Source organism: Pteropus medius, unplaced genomic scaffold (assembly GCF_902729225.1).
Source record: "Pteropus medius unplaced genomic scaffold, Ma_sr-lr_union100, whole genome shotgun sequence".
NCBI classification, from domain to species: domain Eukaryota; kingdom Metazoa; phylum Chordata; class Mammalia; order Chiroptera; family Pteropodidae; genus Pteropus; species Pteropus medius.
Window position 1 is genome coordinate 25180289 of NW_024350319.1, and position 22502 is coordinate 25202790.

General features: G+C 37.0%; 1 non-coding gene across 1 annotated transcript; it reads left to right on the forward strand.

The window, feature by feature from the left end:
- Window positions 1–15068: 15068 nt before the first annotated feature.
- LOC120583566 (U6 spliceosomal RNA) lies at window positions 15069–15175 on the forward strand. Its single transcript, XR_005647807.1, has one exon. It is a non-coding gene; the product is annotated as a U6 spliceosomal RNA (small nuclear RNA).
- Window positions 15176–22502: the final 7327 nt, after the last annotated feature.

The following is a 22502-nucleotide window of genomic DNA, read 5'->3' on the forward strand; positions in this document are numbered from 1 at the left end:
GGACTGAATATACAAAATGATCTTGAAAAGAAGAACAAAGTTAGAGGTTTCATACTTCCTGGTCTCAAAACTTCCTACATAGCTAAGGCTGTCAAAATGGTGTCGTACTGGCATAAAGACTGATATATAGACCAATAAAATAGAATAGACAGCCAGATATAAGTCCTTGCATATACATAAGTTCAAAAAATTTCGACAAGTGACAAGACCATTCATTGGAGAAAGGGCAGTCTTTTCAACAAATGGTTTTGGGAAAGCTGGATATCTACATGCAAAAGAGTGAAGTTTGACCTTATACCATATACAAACATTAACTCAAAATGTATCAAAGACTTTACAGAAGATCTAAAAATCTTAGAAGAAAGCATAGAGGAAAAGCTTTATGACATTGAATTTGGCAATAATTTGTTGGGTGTAATACCAAAATTACAGGAAACAAAAGAAAAAATAGATAAATTGAACTTCATCTAAATTAAAACTTTTCGCACATCAAGGGATTACATCAACAAAGTGAAAAGGCACCCCACAGAATGGGAGAAAATATTTGCAAATCATATATCTGATAAGGTATTAATATCCAGAATATATAAATAACTACCATAACTCAATAATACAAAACAAACATCCAAAATGAAAAATGGACAAATGACTTGAGTAGGCATTTCTTTAATTAAGAAATACAAATGACCTATCAGCACATGGAAAATGCTCAACCGCTAATAATTAGAGAAATGCAAATCAAAACTACAACAAAATACCACTCCACTCTCATTAGGATGGCCATTATAACAAAAGAAAAAAAAAAGGAAATAGGAAGTGTTGGTGAGGATGTGGAGAAATTGGAACCTTTATGCATTGCTGGTGGGAATGTAAAATGGTGCAGCCACTGTGGAAAATAGTATGTCAATTCCTAAAAAAATTTTTTGCTAAAGACTCAGTAGTATGTAAATGCAGTAATAAGCATTGCATTGATGCCCATTTAAAAAGTGCATGGTACAGTAAAGTGGAGGAGTGAATAACGTTGGTACAAGAAATGTGAAACTGACACATTTAGGGCACTGATATATTAATAACACTTGTAACTTCAGCCAAAGCTTTCCTTTAGGGCCATGAGAACACTCAAGGCCTTTCATGGCACTACCTGGCAACATCCAGTGTCTGAGTTCCTTTTCCCGAAGTCTGGGATGAGTAGTTTCATCAAAGGCATGAGGCAGTTTTTTTGTGTTGACAATAGTGCCCTTGGCACAGAAATCAGCACCATGGACAGCTGATTCTGGGAGAGTGACCGGGCACCACCTTCACAGGGTTTTATAGTCAGTGAGAAGTGCAGCACTAGATACCCAAAAACTGTGCTGAAGATGTATGAGGGGAAATGGTGGTCACCAGGTGGAAGCAGAAAGAACGTATTTATGCTCATTTGAGAAGAACCTCAAATGAGAATTATCAGAAAAAATTGGGGTTAGAGAAGGGCAGATTTTGGAGAATAGAGGCTCTATAAAAGAAGATAAGGCTTCAGTGAGTGAGATACTGTTTATTACTCTTAATGTAATATTGTTATTATTGTTTATGTGACTCTAGCACACTGATATTATTAGTAAGGGAAATCCAGGTTACAAATGTAGTTGCCTTCTCTAAGAATAAGTTAAGAAGCTCTTTGTCTTGTATGTTTTAATATAGCCTTGACTAAAGATGGTTTAAAGAAGGATATCTTTTAGATTCAGAGCTCAATGATATAATGAATGAAAAATGTATTTAGATTCAGGAACGGTACTCCACTTTCCCTTTATTTTGCCTAAAGTGTGAAAGAGATGCAAAGTACATACAATCAGCATTTTCCCATGGTTTAGAGATTTCTTTAAAAGATGGTTAAGTAACAGGAAAAGTTCTGGCTGTTTGTTGCTGCTTAACAAGCAGTTCAATCTTAGCAGTATAAAAAGCAATCATTTTATTATGCTATGTATTCTGTGGGTAAAGAATTCAGACAGAGCATGGCCAGATGAATTATGTATCACGGTTCCACCAGAGAAATGGAATCAATAGGATATATGTCTACTAAGAAGCTTGTTGCAAAGAATTGGCTTCATGGGGGCTAGCTAGGCTAGTCTGAAATCTACAAGGCAGACTTTCAGGAAGGGCAGGCTGGAAACTCTTGGGCAGGAGGTGATGCTTCAAACCACAGATGAAATTTCCTCTTCCTCACAGAACCCTCAGTTCTGCTCTATTCTTAGAAACTCTCCACCAAGTGGATCAAGTTAACCCAGATTAGCTAGGATAACCTCCTTTATGTAAAGTCAGCTGATTGTGGATGTTAATCATAGCTACAAAATTACATTCATAGCAACATCTAGATTAATGTTTGATTAAATAACTGGATACTGTAACCTAGCCAAGTTCAACATGTAAAACTGACCATTCCAGTTTGTGTCTGCTCTACAATGTCTGGGATTTAGCTGGAAAATCTCAAATGGCTGGAGTAATCTAAACTTTTGGGGAACCATCAGGAGGCTTCTTCACTTCTGGGTCTGGTTTCTGACTTAAAGGCTGGGCTCAGCTGCACGTTTCATCAGGAACCCTACACATGGCCTCTCCATCTGGCTTTGGCTTCTCACAGCATGGTAGCTGGCTTCTGAGAGGGAGCAACCTGAAAGGATTGCTCTGAGAGGAAGAAGGACAATAGGACTAGGCAGAAGCTGTGTGGCTTATTCTGAAATCATGTAGCATTGCTTCTACATGTTTTATTCTTACGAACATGTTGCAAAATCTGGCCCAGATCCAAGAGGAGGGGAACTAGACTGCCTTTGGTGGTAGAGTGGCAAGGTCACTTTGTGTGAGAGCACATGAGATGGAGGATATTGTTTCAGCCATCTTTGGAAAATATAGTCTGCCACTGTATATGAAAATCAACAACATCTCTGCCAATTGGAATAAAAGAAATGTTTAGAAGTTCAGTAATTAGAAGTTCACCAACTCACCTCAGATACTCAAAAATAGCAGAATGTAATAGCATTAGAAATTGATCTCTATAAACTTATTACTCTTTCCTCACATCTACTTAGAGACTTATTATTAAAAATGTGACAGCTTGGGACTGGCTTGGGACTAACCCACTTAACTTCATTGACCTTTGAGAGTGGGGCCAATATTGGGAATTATATTAATGATCTATTGGTATGTAACAAATTACTAGAAATTCAGTGGCTTAAAATAACACACATTTATTATCTCATAGTTTATCTTACACTCTGAGACTCAGGAATCTAGGCATGGCTTTGCTGGATCTTCTGTGTCAGGGTTTCTATCAAGGCTACAATCAAGGTCATTGGCTAGGGCTGGGGTCTCATCTGGTAGATGAAATATTATATGGGAAATTTACAATTTATTGTAATACAAATGGTCAGACAGATAGGCACCCAGAAAATCAGGCAATTAGGTAAACAATCAACTTCAGGGGAATGTTTCAGTAAAAAGTGACAGGTGTGAAGGGGTAGATTCTGGTTCCTGGAAGGACACTGACAAGAGTAAGCCAGAGAAACACATTTTTATAGGAGTTATGGATCTAAGTAATTTTCCCAACTAGTAACTTCTATCTAGGGGAACAGAGCAAAGGCCCATTTACCAAAATTGCAGAGTTTTAAAATATTTGAGTTCCCACATAGGCTTAGAATTCTATCAGGCCAGGGAGAATATATCTATGGATGTATCAATAAATATGTTAAATGATGACTGAAGGAGATGACAGAATGGGGAGCTCGCTCTTCTCTGGGAAGAAAAACACCTATGGGCTCTCTGCTTATTGCCACTGGCTGAGGCCACTCTACTCTATGGCTGCCTAAGGAAGTTGTGCAGTATGTATGTGTGAGGAAGCATGGTAGTCAGATATGGGAGCAACTGGCTGCTGCACTGTGCAACTACAAGTGGAGACATCAGGAAGCCAGAAAGTGGATGCCTAACTACATCTTCTCAACTCATGTATCTTGGGTATTCCTGCTGGACTATGAGCTGCAAGTGGCTCATTTGGACATTGATTTTACCATGTAAAACACACTGATCTAACATCGATAGTTAATCTGGTTCTTATTTTAAAGATAAAGCTCTTTCGATATAAACTGTTTCCTGACCCCCGAGACTAGAAAAATACCTGAAAGCTGCCAAACTATTTTCTGGCACTTGGAAAGTCACAGAATTTTCTATGCAATCTCACTCTGATTCAGAACACAAAGATAAAACCCTGGAATGTCTTGTAGGTACTCCTACACGGTGAAAAATTTTGTAAATGGACAGAGTTACCTATAATAAAGTCCAGGAAAAGCCTTCCAGAAGGCTTGGTCCAAAGTATTCGTCAAACTCTAAAACAAATGAAATTGAATAGCAACTCTTAGGTGATGTCAGCTGGAAAAAAATGACCTAGAACTGCTTTTGATTTTGGCTTTCTTTGAAAAGTAAAGTACATTTTATAGAAAGGGAAGCTTTCTGATTGTGTCTAAGTAAAATTTCTGCATGAGTTCTTTGTGGTAGTAAATAATATGTATGCCTTGAACATTTACCTATGGTTGGTAGTTCTCCTATAATTTAGCGGTAATAGATTTTTAAGACATGTATTGCTGAGATACCTACTTTCTCAAAATTGTTTATTTCTCTAAAATGTAGCTTTCTATTTATATCTTCTTTTCAATTGTACATAATACTGTTTTCTATTTAGTTGTAGATGTTCTGTTTTTCTTTTTTTAAAGGACTTCTTATTGAAGTATAACGTATACTAAGTATATGTGTTATAAGTATAACATATATTTGCACAAATTATAGATGTATAGCTGGACAAGTGATCATAAAGTGAATACCTCCAAGTAAGCACTATTCAGATCAAGAATTAAAATATTACCAGGATCTAATTGTTGTACCCTCCTTTCTCTACAAAGAAAATAACTATCTGGACTTTTAACATCATGCATTTGTTTTGCCTGTTTTTCTTCTTTATATAAATGAAGTCTCATAGTATATACTTTTTTTGTATCTGGCATTTTTTATACAAAGTTTTTTTTTTTTTTTTTTTTTTTTTTTCACTCATATTGCTGTGTATAGCAGTAGTTCACTCATTTCCATTGCTGTATAATATTCTGTGGTATAAATATAATACAAATTATCCTCAGCGAAATAATAGAAATAATATTCTATTATTTGATGGAAATATTAGTTATCTCTAGTTTAGGGTTATTATGAATAATGTTACTATATATATTCTGCATGGCTTTGATATACATTTCTGTTTTGTATATACATGAGAATAGAATTGCTGGTTATAGGATCTGGGTAGTAGCTTTAGTAGATACTGCCAAATAGTTTTCTAAAGTGTCTCTACTAACTTATACTCTCACTAGAAATTACTTTGAGAGGAAAATTGGGCTCACCTCTCTATGCTTTCCTTCTCTCTTGGATATTTGTCCTTCAAACCCTCACTGTCTTGGGAGCTCTCATATGCCTTCAATCAAATCTTTAAATATATTTTGTTTATATATTTTCATTCTCCTCCACCCCAGCATGAGTTGCCCTATAGCAGTGTACTCCACTATCACTAAAAATGGAAATTTGTTATGATTGTCCTTTGAATCTCAGAAACAAAAGAAGCTAATTTTTATTTTATTCTCCTTAAAAAAGAAATGAATGAGTAACAATTAGGCAAATGAGAGAAACAGAAAGAAAAACAAGAGGGAATAGCATATATAAAAAAAGAGCATAATGTATGCAAGAAATAAATAGTAGTTTAGTGTTGTTGGACTATAACTTGTAAGATGGTAGTAGAAAAATTATAGAAGCCATGTTATAAAGGACCTAATACTATATTAAAGAGCTTGGGTTTTTATCTGAAAGCTATGGAGAACTATTAATCATTTTAATGCAGGAAATTATAGGATCAGATTTTAATTTTCTAAAATGTATGTTGAAAGCAGTATTGGAATGTATTTGAGAGGCCAAGACTAGATTCTAGAATATTAGTCTTATGAGAAAGTACAAAAGAAAGAATCGCCTAAATTAGAGAAAGGAGAACTGATTCAAGATATGTTTGGATGGTTATATCTCTGGGAGAATGAAGAAGAGGAAAAGTAGAACGTGGCTGCCCATTTCTTGCTTGGGTGACCAGGTAGGTGATGGTGTCAATAACTGACACATGGAATACGGCAGGAGGAGGTGTCTGGGGAACGGGGAGGCAATGATGAAATCACTCTGGACAATGCTGCTTTTGAGATGCCTTTGGGAAATGCAGGCACATGCGTGAGTATGGAGCCTGAAGTAATTGCCAAGAGCTGGAGATGAATACGACTTGTGAGTTATCAGTCTGTAATAAGTGGTTGTAAAAACCATGAGATCAATTAGATAATTCAGATGAGACAACTCATGGAGAGTGAGAAGGAAAGTGAGCCAAAGACAAAGGATCAACATAAGAAGAACAAGCAGAGGAACAGGGAATAATAAAGAATATTAAGAAAGAATTACTAGAGATGTAGGAAGAGAACATGGTCAGAGAAAAGTAATGAAAGTTAGGAGGGAGAGATCAGCAGTGTTCAAGTTGAAGAGATTTCTGAGATAATAAATATGTTCATTATATTTGGGCATTAGAGCCTCATGGCTTCAGTTGAATAGAAAGGAAAGAAACCAGATCATAGTAATCAGAGAAATGAATATAACTTACTCTTGAGATGTTTCTATGAGAAGGAAAAGAGAGAAAAATCATAGGACTAAAAGGGACTGAAGGGTCAAAGGACTTTTTAAAAAATTATGAATGATGTTTGACTATACATGAACTTGAGATATAGGGTTGTAGTGTGGAAGAAGGAACTGGGCCGATCTTGAAAGAGGAGAGGTCAGAAGAGGGTTAATAGATTGAGAAAATTTGAAGCCATAGTTAGAGATTTTTAGGAGAGTAGCAATTCTGAATAATTGCAGGGTTCTTTGCTTTCTATGTAATGCTTTTCTGAGATATTTGAATTTTTATGGTAGCTTGCATTATTCTTACCATCAGAAAAAGCAATAAAGATTAAAATAAAGATGCAATGAGGCATTGGATTTTCTGTGAAGATTTAAGAGAATCAAAGTGAAAAAGTCCTCAAAATATGAAATTAGATACTGAATATTATCCTCCCTGTAGTATTGTTATTTGAATGAAAAATAATTACTTGAAAACCAGGAATGTGTACTTTTTGTGTGGGGCATCATTCTGATATATTTTTTTTTTTACTTAATATACATTCCTCTGTAGGGAAGACAGTTTTCTAAATATCTGTATCATTTAATTCATTAGAAAACACTACCCCAGGAAGATTGCATTGAGGAAGCTAATCATCTATTATTTTCTCTCTCTGAATAGTATTGTGATATAATTTGTACAATAATTTGCTTGCTTTAGTACTATATTTAATAATTCCAAAAATAACTGATTGATTCTGGCAAAAACTTGACAAGGGAAAGGATTTGGCAGAGAGAAATGCTATGCTTCATGAATTAGTGCCTTGTACCACTCAATCATTTTCCCCTTTTTGTTAGATTGTCCCATTTGGTCTAGCTCAGAAGCTAGAAAATAAAAATAAACTACCCATTATAACCAAGTGATAGAAAAAGATGCTTAAGTTAAGTCACAGAATATTATAAATTCATCCAAAATTCTGAGGATTCCTTCCCTTTTCTTCTTCCTCTTTCCTGCACTGGATAGAATTGGAGCAGAATATCTACTGCATTGCTGAATAGTACACTAAGAAAACCATACCAAGTCAGAGATAGTCAGGTACAGTACAATCTGATTCAATCTTTGCAATCTGAGATGGATAGTGTGATTCCTTTGTGTTTTCAGTATCCAGGATAGCAAGGCTTCATTTTGCCTGCAATTTTGATCGGTTAGGGCACTGTAATGATTAGACTTGGGGTAGAAAAAGTGTTATGGTAGCCATAATGTCTGCCATCGGTAGGTGGGGTAATGATGACCTGGAAACTGAAAAGTAAAAAGAACAGAACCACTGCCCTTGAGGAGGGCACACAGTAGGGATCCTGCTCGTTGGATCAGCACAGGTACCTATCTCCTGGGTGCTGCCTGAGAGGTTTGGCGGTCGGGTGGGGGCGTAAGGGGTGCTTAGTGGATAGGAGAGAATATGGTGGAAAATTCCCTGGATCTGGGCTCAGCCTTGGTGCTGCTACTTTATGTGACCTTGAGAATCATTTATTCTTTCATCAGCAGTAAAAAATGAGGGTAATAATGATTTCCTTGTCTTTTATATCAAAAGTAGTTAAAAAGGATTAGTTTATGTATAGATGGGATATGACTTTGTAAACTCTCAAATACTAGCAGTTTAAAAAATTGATTAGTAATGACATAGTTATGACATGTTCACAAATAGCTTTTATTGCATTTTGCATTAAATTTTAGCCATAGGAGGGTAATATATCAAGTGCCAAGGGAGAAAGAGAGAGTGAGAGGGAGGAGAGAAAGGGAGGGAGAGGAGGAGGGAAGGAGAGAGAGGGGAGGAGAGAGGAGGAGAAAGGAAGGGAGGGGAGGGGAGTGGTGGGGAAGATAAGGTAGGAGAGGAGAATTATTTCCTACTGTAGAGACTGAGGAAGTCTTCATGGGAAGCAGTGTTTCAGCTGGGCCCTAAGAGTGAGATGGGAATTTGATAGTTGAAAATAAAAAGAATCTTCCAGGAGGAGAAAACTGAGTAAGCCAAGACCTAAAGTGAAGAAAATAAAATATATTAAAATAGTAAATCTTGAATTTACATGGAGCTTTATGACTTATGTGTTTTCACTGACTGGGAGTAACAATTAAAGCTGTAGCATTGGGGTGTGCTATTGATGTCAGAGAGAGATAAGTTTGGAGATCTAGGTTAAGATTATATTTTGGAGGAATTTGAATGCTCTCTTAAGGAATTTGCATAGAAATGAATATTGCAGGTAGATAAAAAATGGAATCAATGGAATTCTAGTTCTTGGTTGCCACAGTGAAACATATAGTGTGTATTTTGTATGTTAATAGGTTGTATGTTTCATAGATTTTATTTATTTCTCTTTTCTAGGATACTTTCTTACAACTTTATACTTTGCAAGGCTTTAATGATGCCTTTTGTCTTTACCCCTTTTCCTCTGACCCTTAATACCTTACCTGGTTAATTGTATTTCTGACCTGGGCACATAGCTTCATTCCACAGTCCATACAGTAAAGGGGGGCCAGAATCATCTTACTGCTCTGATGGTACCACTCCCTTGTTCAGAATCCCACAGTAATTCTCCGTTGCTTTCTGGATAAGGTTTAGACTTCTTAGCCTGGCATTGAACTTACTTGGCTGCAACTCACCTTTCCAGTCCTATCTCCTCTTATTCTGTGACATATGCCCTCTGTTTCAAACATTTTCTCACTTTTCTCCAAACACAGTTTGAGCATTCATGCCATTTTTACTTCCCCCCACACTCCCTTCCCATACGTCTAAGTAGTACCTATCATTCAAGAGTGAACTCAAATGCCAGTTCCTGTACAAAGTTTTCCTTGGCCCTCACATCTGGAAGTGATCAGACCTGCCTTTAAATCATAATAGCTAACACTAATAAAGCTTGCTAAGTGCTAGGCACTCTCTTGAAATATTTATATAAATTAAATCATTTGATTCTTCCATGTTGAGGCAGGTATAATTACTGTTCCTATTTTAAAGATGAAAAAACGGAGGCGTATCCTCATCTTGCTTGAGGTTACATGGGAAATAACTGGCATAGCTGTGATTGAATCAAGGCACTGTGGCATTAGTATTTGTGCTGTTAACTGCTATATTATGTTGCCTCTATGCTGTCTCATAATATTTAGCTCTTTCTTTATGGCACTTAGTGTTCCTAATTTGACTGCTTATACATTTACCCTACTTGTCCTTTCTTCCTTTCTCTGGGCCTTTAACCCTGGTGAGCCTACCTATTGTAATTGGAAGTGCATCTAGTAAGAGAATTCTGCATATCCTGTTTCTAACAATGGTCAAAGTCCTTCTGAATTTTTTGTCCTACTCTAGCCTTGCTCCTTAATTCTTGTTCCTTTACTGAATTTATTCTACCTTTGTGTTCATTTCATGCTTTGGCATTTGTACTTGCTTCTTGTACCTGATGACAAATTTAATTTGTTATATTTTTTTCTTGTACACATTTTTGCATCTGTTTTGGTCCTGTTTGAGTTGTTACTATATCTGGGTTTCAGCCCTCAGATCCACAGGCCTACATGGCTGGCACTCTTCCCCCAGCTTTTCTTGGGAGAAAGAGTGAGAAACTAATTATAAATTCCTAAAGACAGAGATTGTGTCAGCCTTGTATCCCACAGAACTTATACATAGGAACTCAATAATCTTTTACTGAACAAAAGGATGAACAAATGAAAGGGACTACCATCAGCATAGTTGTCCTTGACTGCCAGTTGTGCCTTCTCTGATACTTTACTCTTAACCTTTTTCTCAAACTGTCCTTTATATTGAATTCAGATTCAGCCTCAGCTCTCCAAATCTCGTGGATCCTGCTGTGACACAGCTGAGTTAAAACAGCAGGTGCTTATGGAATGCCACTGTAGACAGGGCACAGAGGGGATATAATTTAAGGTGCAGATACTGACTTTAAAGTAATTTCATTATTATTATCTTCTTAAGACTCAAATATATAAGAAGTTGTTATATTAAAAATGCTAAGTTAACAGTTGCAGACAAACATGGTTGTTACAAGGAGGTACATGACTAAGCAACAAGAAATAGGACAGGCAATAATTTTTGAGAAGAGAGTGGGGTCACTTCAGGCACGGATCGCCAACAAAGGATTTCAAAAGAATATATAATTTTTGAAAATTTGTTTTGAATTGTGGTAAAAAACAATAGAAAAACTACTATCTTAATCCTTTTTAGGTATGCAGTCAGCAATGTTAAGTATATTCACAGTGTCGTGCAACAGATCTCTAGGACTATTTTGTGTTGCAAAACAGAAACTCTACCTAATAAAACAATAGCTCCCCATTTCTCCCTCCTCCAAGCCCCTGGTAAACACCATCATACTTTCTGTTTCTATGAATTTGACTACTTTAGATCCCTCTTATAAGTGGGATAGTACAGTATGTCTTTTTTAAGAAGAGTGTAGACTTTGAGCTATGTTTTTAGGTAGAGATGAATGGGTCTGCAAAGGTAAGTGGATTACTTTAGTGAAAGGATATATTTTCTCAGCATATACCAAGATAGGCAGAAGCCCAGGCATCATGCTCATTTATTTTCTCAGGGCTATTTTCTCTTAAGTTATGGGTATTTTGGCTGCTGTTCACTGTGTATGTCTATATCTGACTTCACCTACAGTTTTCCACTCAGGGAGGATCTTTACGCACCAGTTATATAAGACTCTTAAAGACCTGACATTTCTCACCAGGACCTTCATGATCCCTTTTAATAGTCCAGTGTCATTATTTTCTCCCCTTTCCCCCTTTAGCAGCACAGGAGAGCTTGCAGGTTTTGGAACAAGCAGGTTCTCTCTTACATCTAGATTTACGTACATCCTTCTCTTTCTGCCTGGAAAACTCCTCACTGCCTCTTTTCAATGGCCCCTCTCACCCTAATTTGTTCTTTAGAACTCTGCCTAGGTGTTTTCTCCTGGAAGTTGTTCTAAATACTTCATTACAAGTGGTCGTCCCTGCCATCTGTCCAATAACCTCATGCTTCTTCCAATAGTAGCTTTTGTCACTGTGCATAAAAATAGCTCTTTTGCCAGTCTGTCTTCCAAATATGGTGAGTGGTTTTAAGGGCAGGAACTATCTCTTACTAATTATTTTAAGTCTAGCACATAATACAGTGCCTGGCTCAGAGGAATCCCTTAGTAGATAGTTGCTGAGTGAATGAATGAATAAATGAATGAATTATGAACATCAAATTTTTCTTAGGGGTGGTTGAGTGAAGCTTTATTTCTATTGTGTTCCGTAAACCTTGTTCCTACCCTCTTGATATCTCAGTTGGGAGGAGCCATGCTCTCTTGTCCTACCTCAGCAGAATGGGTAGATTACTGTGTCTTCTTCCACCTGGGAAGCCATAAGTATAGCATTTGTCTCTCAATAGTATTAATCATCCAGAAAAGCAGGATTTCCTAGAAAATAAGGTTTGGAAGCTGGCTGTAATCCCAGAGGTATATAAAGCGAGTGTCTGTGTTGACCCTGAAGTCAGACTGATAAGGGTTAAGAATATATGTCCTACAAGAATTCAGCAGTATGGGAAAGAGATTAGAGGTAATATGCCAAGTACAATGTCATTATCTGGCAGGTCCTAGTCAAATGGTAGTTGCAGCTGTAGAGTTCTGTCATAATCCTTTGACAGCCACATTAGGGAACCCCAGTGTCCAGTACTGATCACAAAACAAAGAAGCTGTCTTGAGTCAATTTAATGACAATTATAATAGCAGCAACTTCAGATGGGGATTGTCTGCACTGCTGGATTTCCCATCCTTAGAAGGAAGGAGGTAAACATACAGGGCTCTAAAGTTCCTATAAGCACATGTTAGCTGCTTGAAAAAAAAGCATGTGAATCCATGCACACATCCTCCTGCCCCGAGAATTTCTCTATTTAATTGGTTTTTCCTTAATTTCACATTGTTTGAGAGTACATGGGATATGAAAGACTGATTGCTAAGTCAGATAATATTTTCCTTCAACAAAATAGCACTGGGATATGTGCTGTTGTTACTTCCAACTTCTCCCTCTTGATATTGAAATTTACCCAGAAGGTCATCGGTTGACAGAAGAGCTAACTGCTTTGAAAGCATTACAGGTGTTTTCCATGGCTGCCAATTTCCCTAATGTCTTGGGTGTTACAAACTGATGTTCCTCTGCCAGCACATTTAGTTTACAAGATGATCCTTGCATAAAACGCTGCCAGTTACATTTATGAGAACATATGCAAAATTAAACCACTGACCCAGTAGTCAAATAAAACTTCCCATAAATTACTGAGCTTGTTCTTTTCTTAGAGCAAATAAGCCCTTTGTCCCTTAATTATCCGAATAAATACTCTTGCAGCAAATATGAGTTTTATAGATCCAGAAGGGGATGGAAGCAACAGAACTGTGACCTCCTATTGAGATCAAAGGCACCCCCTCTGTTAATTGAACACAAGTTAGGGCTGTCATGCCTGGTTCTCCTAACAGGCCTGACATCCATGGCAGCACCTTGGGACATTACTTGGTAAATCAGAACCTCAGATAAATTGGACATAAGGTCTCACAATAACTTGGACTTCACCCAGGCAGGCCTCAGGTAGAACCTGCTCCATATGGTGATTTCTGTTAAGCAGATAAAATGCCTTATTTGGCACCAACAGGAGTCTCTGTACTTCTTTTTGGGAGCACAAATAAAGAGCACACATGCCAGTCACCCCTCTACTGCTTATGATAATGTGGTGAAGAGAAAATGGGAATATAAAATGCATAGAATATATTTAATAGACTATCCTGTCCACCGACCAGATATTTCACAGAACTTCTAACTTTTGACATAATCTTAGGATTTTACCATTCCAGTCATTTTGGGAGCCTTTCTGTGTTTGTTATTATCATCATCATTATCATCATCATCATCATTATCAGTCATCTGATGAGCTACCTGTGAGGCACTATGTTGGGAGCCTTGGAGGGTCCCCAGAAACAAGTAGTAATAGTCTTTGCCGAGGGTGACATGCCCACATTGTGATGGGCAGAGTTGACTGGGGCGTCCTTCAGAGAGGCAGTGAGGAAAGGAGCTCGTTGGCCCCTTGAACTCAGATAATTTGAGATTTTGTAACGTATCTCCAGGAATCCTATTTATATAGGACAAGCAAATTTCTTTGGAGAACTGAGTAGAGAAGAAAGGGCCTTGGCCCTGGTGAGTCAGAGTCCCAAGTCCTTGATTATTTCTGAGACTGGTGAATGAAAAACAAAGTGAAAAAATATTTATAGTGTAAGGCAATATATCATGTGTATGTAGCTGTGCCCACGTGTGGCACCTGGTAGGAAGTTACATTCTGGCATTTGCCATCTGGCATCTGAAAGTCTATGCCAGGTGGTTAAGGAATGGCCTATTGCAAACTGTGCTTTGATTGAGTCACTATCAAGATGTCCCAGGCCCTTCTTTTCCTGTCTTGGATTTTCCTGAACATTTTCTATAGTTCTCTCTGGAAGCTAGAGACATTCAGTTGCCTTTTACTGCAGAGAACTCATATGCTCAGGTGCAGTGGAAGAACTTTTTCCAGCTTTTCTCCCCTAGACCTAATTCTAGCAACTTCCTCATTTGTTTTCATTCTTTCTATCTCAGCATTAATAATACTGTTGCACTTAAGAGTTTAAACTCCTCTCTACCAGATTAGAAGCTTACTGAGGACAGGAGCTACATCATCTTTTTCACTTGTGTATACCCAGTGCCAAGTACAATGCCTGGCACAGGGGAGCCCCCCATTCAATATTCGGAATGAGAATTTAGAAAGCTGTCCCATATTATGTGAAAGGATGCGCCTAAGCTCCACCCACCCTGTTTCTACATTATTTCTACATTATGACATGCAATTAAATATCAGCATAAACTGAGGGAACAAGGAATGCCGTGACTCTAAAATCATTATTATTATGATTTCAAAGTACGTTGGCCATGGCACTGCTTTATTTTCATACTAAGCTTGATTAACATTAATTAATGTTTTTCTCCAGAATGCATTTCAATTAATGGAAGGGGAAACAACTTACAGGTATTTGGATGAGGGACTAATTGGACTGTTGTTTACATTTCAGTTGAAGAATTTACACGTGCTTGAAAGTCTATACCATATATGTCTTGATACAATACGTGTTTATTATTTTCAATATTTACTGGCTGCCTACTGCATGCCGAATACTCTCTTGGCAGGATGTTTCCTGAATGAGATCATAATTCACTTCAGGGATTCAGCTATGGATGTAATTTAACACAATTGGACAGAAAAATGACTCCATTAATCAAATTGATGTATTTGTAAATTAAAATATATGAATCACGATTTATGCTTCTATATTAATTTATTATTATAAATATTAGAAGTCTAGCACTCATTTTGGCAGCACATATACTAAAATTGGAACAATATATCGAAGATTAGCATGGCCGTTGCACAAGGATGACATGCAAATTTGTAAAGGATTCCATATTTTAAAAAAATATGTTAGAAATCTACATCTAGACTACATTAAATTAACGATATCTTAATAAAGAAAAGATCATTTTAAAAATCCACTTTCAAGTTATTTAGCTAATGAAATTTATCCTAACTTTACCCATAATTTGAGAACACATTCAATGTATGGGCTGTGTTTCCTTTGGAATTTGGCTATTGTGTAAAAGGATTGTCTAGTAATTGACACAGCACAGAACTTCCTTTACTGTAAAATTAGTGTATGTTAGGGCACATTTCTGCTGAGCTGGTTCAGAGTGATTATTTTTGTCGTTGTTCTTCTTCTTGTGTTAATACTGCAGAATTTTTTTCATTAGGAGAAGCTGGCTGCAATTTCGCCTGTAAAATAGCCAAAGAACTTTCAACAAAAAAAAACAAAATTCTCTTCTACTGAATTGACCAGAAGGAGGCTCCCTTCCACCTCACTGCCCAAAGTTAGCTTTTATTAAAAGCTTCCAAACTGACTTCTTCCCAGGCTGTTCTAATGTTCCCTAAGCCTTCTCTGGTACTGGCAGGGGTGGGGATGACACTCTGAAATTTTCCCTTGGGGAACAGAATTTAAACTTGCATCACAAATAAGAAGGTTTCAGTGAATGTAAAGTGCACTTTACCAGCTCATTCATAAATTTCTCTCCTAGTTGACCAACAATTAACAAAAATGTTAGGATAAAGTTCTCGTTAATTCTGGATTTCTCAATATTCCTTAGCTTAATTCTTGTGGTTTTGTTTTCTCAAAATTGTCCTTGAATATCTAAAAAGGTATTTTAAAAATTAATATTTTGAAATGAATCAGTAAGACATCTGGATTTTTAAAAAAGTATGTGTAGTTGTTGCCTCTACCTAGCTATCAATCTGTATATAAGAGACACATGTTTTAAACATAGGATAATCACAGTTCACTCCAAATCTTCTCATTACACTGAATTTGATAATGAAGAAGCCACTAGTATATTCAGAATAGAGACAAAAAGTCCAAAATCTTTGGAGAATTAAGAGGGATGTGAAGATACAACCACCAATGTAGGTATACAGTGTCACGAAATCATTTTGTATCAATTGATTTTCAGGTTGTTCTCCATTGTCAAGGAAGGCAGTTTATGCGGTTATTGCAAAAGCTGCATAGTTGCTCTTTTGAGAAGCCTTGCCTTTAATGATGGAGCAGAGCTGATTATGAAATACCCAACTGTGACTAATTTTGGAGGAGTAACATCTCAAATAAATTGTCTTCTGGAGATGCTATTGGAGCGAGTGAACAGCAGAATGATGATGAGTTTATCTGTGCTAATTATGCTTTTGAGGGCTTAGTCCTAAACAAGGCATGCAGTAGATTGGTGCTATACTTCTAACCTCTCCTTGGCATGACGATCCCAGTTTTAGAGAACTGTGGTAAGCAGAATGATGGCCCCTGAAAATGCCTTAGTCCCTGGAACTGTGAATATGTTTTGTTACATGGCAAAAGGAGCTTTGCAGAGGTAATTAAGGTTATAGACATTAAGATGATTACCATTGGTAGGTGCAATCTAATCACATGATCCCTTAAAAGTAGAGAACTTTCTCCAGCTGGAAGAAGATGCATTAGAAGAAAAAGTCAGATAATTCCAAGTGTGAGAAGGATTTGATGTGTTGTTGGTGGTTCTGAGATCTAACGGGTCACGTGAGAGGACTGGAGAGAAGCCCTCAGAGCTAAGGACAACTCCTGGGAAATAGAGACATGCAAGGAAATAGAGACCTCAGTCTTACAACTCCAAGGAACTGAATTCAGCCAACAATATAAATGAGCTTGGAATTAGATTCTTCCCCAGAGCCTCCAGTAAGGTGTGCAGCCCTACCAACACCTTGAGTTTAGCTTGGTAGAGCCTGTGTCAGACTTATGCCCTACAGAAACTATGATATAATAAATTTGTGTTGCTTTAAGTCACTAAATTTGTGGAAATTTATTATAGCAGCAACAGGAAACTAAATCATAGGAAATATTTCAAAGGACATGGTATTTGTGTTAGATTGTTACTTTGATGGGGGGACTGTTGCAGTGAACCATACCTCCGTGAATTCAGTCCAATGACCCTGGGCTTTAGCTACTGGATATTAACAAATGAGATAAAAACTGAAGCTTGAAGTATTAGTTTCATACTGCTGTTTTAACAAATTTCACAAATTTACTGGCTTAAAACAAAACAAACTTATTATCTTATAGTTTTGTAGGTCAGAAGTCTCACTGGGCTAAAAATGAAGGTGTCAGCAGGACCACATGTTCTCTGGAGGCCCTGGGGGGAAAAATCTGTTTCCTTGCCTGGCCAGTTTCTAGAAGTTGTCTGCATTCCTTGGCTCCTGGCCCCTTCCTACCTATTCAAGCCATCAGCATAGTATCTTCAAATCTCTCTTATCCTTGCTTCCTTTTTATAAGGACTCTTGTGGTTATGTTGATCCTTCCTGGATAATCCAGGCTAATCTTCCCATCTCATTTTAATTTAATCGCATCTGCCCAGTCTCTTTTGCCATGTAAGATAACATATTTACAGGTTTTGGGGATTAGAGAATAAATATCTTTTTTAGCGGGGGTGGTGGCATTACTATACCCGCTACAATAAAGTGTTAGAATCCTGGGTTTATACTCTTCAAATGCTCACTCTTAGAATGTTTCTTTTTGGAACCCAATTGCTATGCGGTAAGGAAGTCTAAGCTACCATGTAGAGAGGCTTCCATAGAGAAGAATCAAGACCTCAGGCCAACATTCCCAATTGAGCTCACATCCAGCAGCCAACACCAATTCCCTGCCATGTGAGCGAGGCCACTGTAAACCTTACAGATAACCTAGTGCCCCAGCCATCACCACAGAACAGAACTGCCTGGTCACTCAGAGAATCATGAAAGACAATAAATGGTGGTTGTTATTTTAAGCTCCTAAAGTTTTCGGGTGGTGTGTTGTGTAGCAATGGACAATTGAAATAACACTGTAGTTCCTTTTATAACTACCTACCCAAAACTGGAGAATTCTGACTAGAGGAAGGTGGGTTCCTCTATCAAGTATTCGGGATTAAAAACATGACATAGTTCAAAATACGTAAAGTCCTTAGCTCAGGGCCTGGCACATAGTAGGTGCTATAAAAGTTTTAATTATCTTTTCTCAAGTAGTCTTTTTAGCAGCAGACATTGCTACTTGCCTTCCTATTAAGAGTAAGTGTTTCTCTCTGTTAGAGAAATGCATTTAATATGGCACATAACAAAGTATAATGTGTTATCTGATAATTTTGCTTGGTGGTTCATAATTTAAAGTTATAAAGCCTTAACCTGAACAATGTCTACGTTCGTCCCCAAAATACCATTTCTCAGAAAATACAATGTCATAACTAAATTTCAGAATATGAAGTGGAGTCTTGCAGTTTATATTGTTTAATTGTGCTGTCACACAAGAATCTTAGAATTTTTCTTAGTTTGTTCAATTGCTGTAAACGACTTCTGAAAGTAATGTAATTATAACTTGTAATGGTAAATGCATTCATAGAATTCATGGAGCAAGCTGAATATATAACTGTTCATTTGCAGCCGAGTTGATTACCATTTGAAAACAGTTAATGATGTAGCTGATTAGAATACATTGCAGAGTCGTGACTTAATTTCATATCACCTAGAATAACCTGATACCATGCATGTTAATGGCAGTTTGGAGGCATAGGATTGATATGTTCTCCTGAGCTAAGCAATATGGCCATGCTGACTCAGTGAAAAACTCACATTTCAAAATATGATGTTAAGTAATAGAACGCAACCTTATGTGATTAAATCTACCACCTGAGTATTAAATATGTGAGTGAAGATTATAAGTAAGGTTTAAGATCATTAAAAGCAATGCACTGTGAGATTTGGGTGGAAATCCAGCTCAGTGAACGCTTTCAAGTTTTCATAGTGAACTACTTGAATGGATTATGTTCATTTCATGTTCGACCTGCTTTTCTTCCTCCCCACCTCAGAATCTCCACATGGAAGCTAGAGATTTTCAAAAACTCACACATCTGTCATGTCATTCCCCTGCTTAAACTCTTTAGTGGTTCTTATTGCTTCCACATAAAGTCCACAATCCTCAGCTCAGCATACAGGGCTGTGCGTGAACTGCCACCACTGATTCTTCAGTCTTATCTCTTGACAGTTTTCTTCACCTTCTGTGACTCCAGACAAGAAGAGCTTGTAATTCTCTTTCTTCTGTAGAACACTTTCAGCCACGTGATCTGGCTATTTCCTTTACATTCATAAATAGTTGTTTAAATACCACTTTATCTAGGAAGCCTTTCTCCACCCCCTTCCCCACATAGCTCTAAGATCAACTCCACGTGCACCTGTAGTACCACAGTTTTACTTATTCGATGGTACTGATCAAGCTACATCACAATTGCTTGTTTAATTGTCAACTTTCCTCAATTGAGCAAAACCGCCTTGCAGGGAGTACTGTGTCAGGTTCATAATTAAATCTTATGCCAAGTTCAGTGCCTGGCACATAGAGGAACTCAATGCAAATTTGATGAATGAACGAACAATGGAAATATTTATTCAAAATGAGCAGAATATAAAAGAATTGTTCTCAGTGCTTGGCATTTAGTAGGCACAGGGTATGTGTTCATTTATTTATCCCTTATGGATCAACACTGCAGGATCCATCATTAGTTGTATGCCATTTCCCACTGGTTTACCATGTGTTATTTACAAAGGAGTAAGCTGTTAACTGTGTATTAACATCTTATATTTTTCTTGGAATAAAATAGGCTGGATTCTATAAAAACCAAAACTGTGCTTTCTCATTTCTAGGCCTTTTTGTTGTCTTACAACCTTTAACATGTTTCTGTTCAGATCTGGCTGGCTCATTCTTCTAATTTAGGTCTCAGCCCAAATGATTTCTCCTCAGAGAGTTTATTTTAATCACTTAGTCCAAAGTCTTCTCCTCCAGTTTCCAGTTGGGGATCTCCAGTAACTATCACATTGAGTAGCTTTTATGTCTTCTATTATACTTATTACTCCATAAGATTATCTTGCTTATGTATTTCTTTTACTTATTGACTATAATCACCTTTTAGAATGAAAGTCTATGAGAACAGGGCCTTGCTCGTTGCCTCAGTACTTTGAACACTGCCTGGCATGTGGGGAGTGAATGCATGTATGAAGTAACCTTGTAAGAGAGCTTCTTCCAGCCATACTATGTGGGACAGTATCTCTCAGGATTATCTCAGCTGCCATTAAACAAACAAAGGTTCTTACTAGACAAATATTCAAATGCACATGTGAAGTGATATACTTGATACAATTTATACATCCTATGATGACTTTCTATCAATTTAATAGAACAGATGTCTGATTTTATCATAATGATTGTTAGTGACTTTCACTGGGGAAGAAAAAGAAACCGGCCAAACAATCTTGTGAAATCGATTAATTTTGGAAATTATCGTGGCAAAAGAATAGAGTTGTGTTTTTTTTGTTTTGTTTTGTTTGTTTTTAAAGAAAATGAGTAATATTAAAGCATTATAATAAATTTTCACAAAATTAGTTTCTGGAAGAATAGTCTCTTCTCTTTGATTTTCTTGAGAGAGACTGTGCCCTAAACCCTGGGCAATATTGAAGGAAAAATGTCCTGATTTTTTCTGTATCTCTCACTAGACTTTCTATGTGAAGGAGAATGACATAATTGATGGATGAGATGGGGTCAGGAAGTTATTCATTGGCTCATGGTAATCAGTTAGTGAAGTCACCATGCACACGCTCTCTGGCATTCTATGGGATGTTATAGTCCGTGATGCTCCATGCAGGTGTTTGGGTAAAAGAACTCTGCAGAGTCAACCTTCCCCAAAATAGTCCGCAAAGTCTAGATTTGGGGAAAGAGTAGGACGTGTGTTAGGGAACTTTACTGTTGGTATATGTAGCCAACACCAGAGAGTTTTTAGTACATTTGATAGTTTATTTGATCCTCATCTAGTCTCCTTTACCTATTTTTTAAATTCATTGGAACCCATAGGGGAAATGATGAGAGATTTCCAGAGCTCCCAACACCAATGATTTCACTTTCTTCCATGAACAGCGATCTCCAACCTTTTTTGTCACCAGAGACCAGTGCTCCTATGAGAATCTAATGCCCAGTGATCTGAAGTGGAGCCGAGGAGGTGATGCTAGTGCTAGGGAATGGCTGTAAATACAGATGAAGCTTTGCTCGCTAGCCTGCTGTTCATCTTCTGCTGTCCGGGTTTCTAACAGGCCACCACAGACCTGGTACTGGTCTGCAACCCAGAGATTGGTTATCCCTGAATTAGAACATTTCTTTGGTTTTTTAGATGAAGATAAATTTACAGAATATGAGAATGACATACTACTACCATTAAAGAATAACACTGGAATAATAATTTTTCTAGTAAATGAAATGTGTGGAATTTAGAAATGGCTTTTGTTCAGAACCTAGAATGTAGTTATGACATTTCAATGATACCTGTAGCTATATGGTATTTCTACCATGTGAAATCTGGAGCCAGGCTCAGTGAAAGGCTGTTTTTGACTAGAATCAGCAGAGTTAATGAGAAAAAATTTCAGGCTGTCAAATATTAAGCAGTATACTGTTTCTCTTTATTTTTACTAATTCTGTACACTTCTTCCATGTAGCGGTGAAAAGTGCTTGTGATAATTGCTGTGTTTCTATATTTGTTTTAGAAATTGACACTTCATAAACATCAAAGCACTGTTTCATAGGTATTACATTTCCATATGTCTAGAAACTTAATAATCATCTCTTTCATCACTTGATATTTTGTATAGAAAAATGAGAAATACAATAGGATTATCTCTTTATTTTCACTTTAACTTGGCCCCACTCTAAATTCCTAGAACTCTTATAATCTAATTTGGCTATAATTCAAATTTAAACAATGGGCCAAGATACTTTGCTATCTAAGAATATAATGTAAGAACCTGTTGTAAATTGACATTAAACTCTTTTTGTTTATAAAGATGTTCAAGAAAAAGTACCATTTTTAACCAATGAAGGAGCACTCCCAACAGGAGATGACAGAGGAATAGAAAGTGGCACATACTATCTTGCTTAGCGAAAAGCTACTGATCTTTTAAATTTTAAGAATGGGATATACTGAAAGTTGTTTAAAATTTGGAAAGTGAGAGATTTTAACACAAATCATATTCTTGATTATTTTAGTTCAACCTGTGACATTTTTTATATAACATTTAATTCTTAACATCTTCTGGCTATGATATGCAAGAGGACTAATGAACAAGGATGCAGATCTTTGTTTTTCATTTTCCTAGGCTTACAGAATCAAAAGT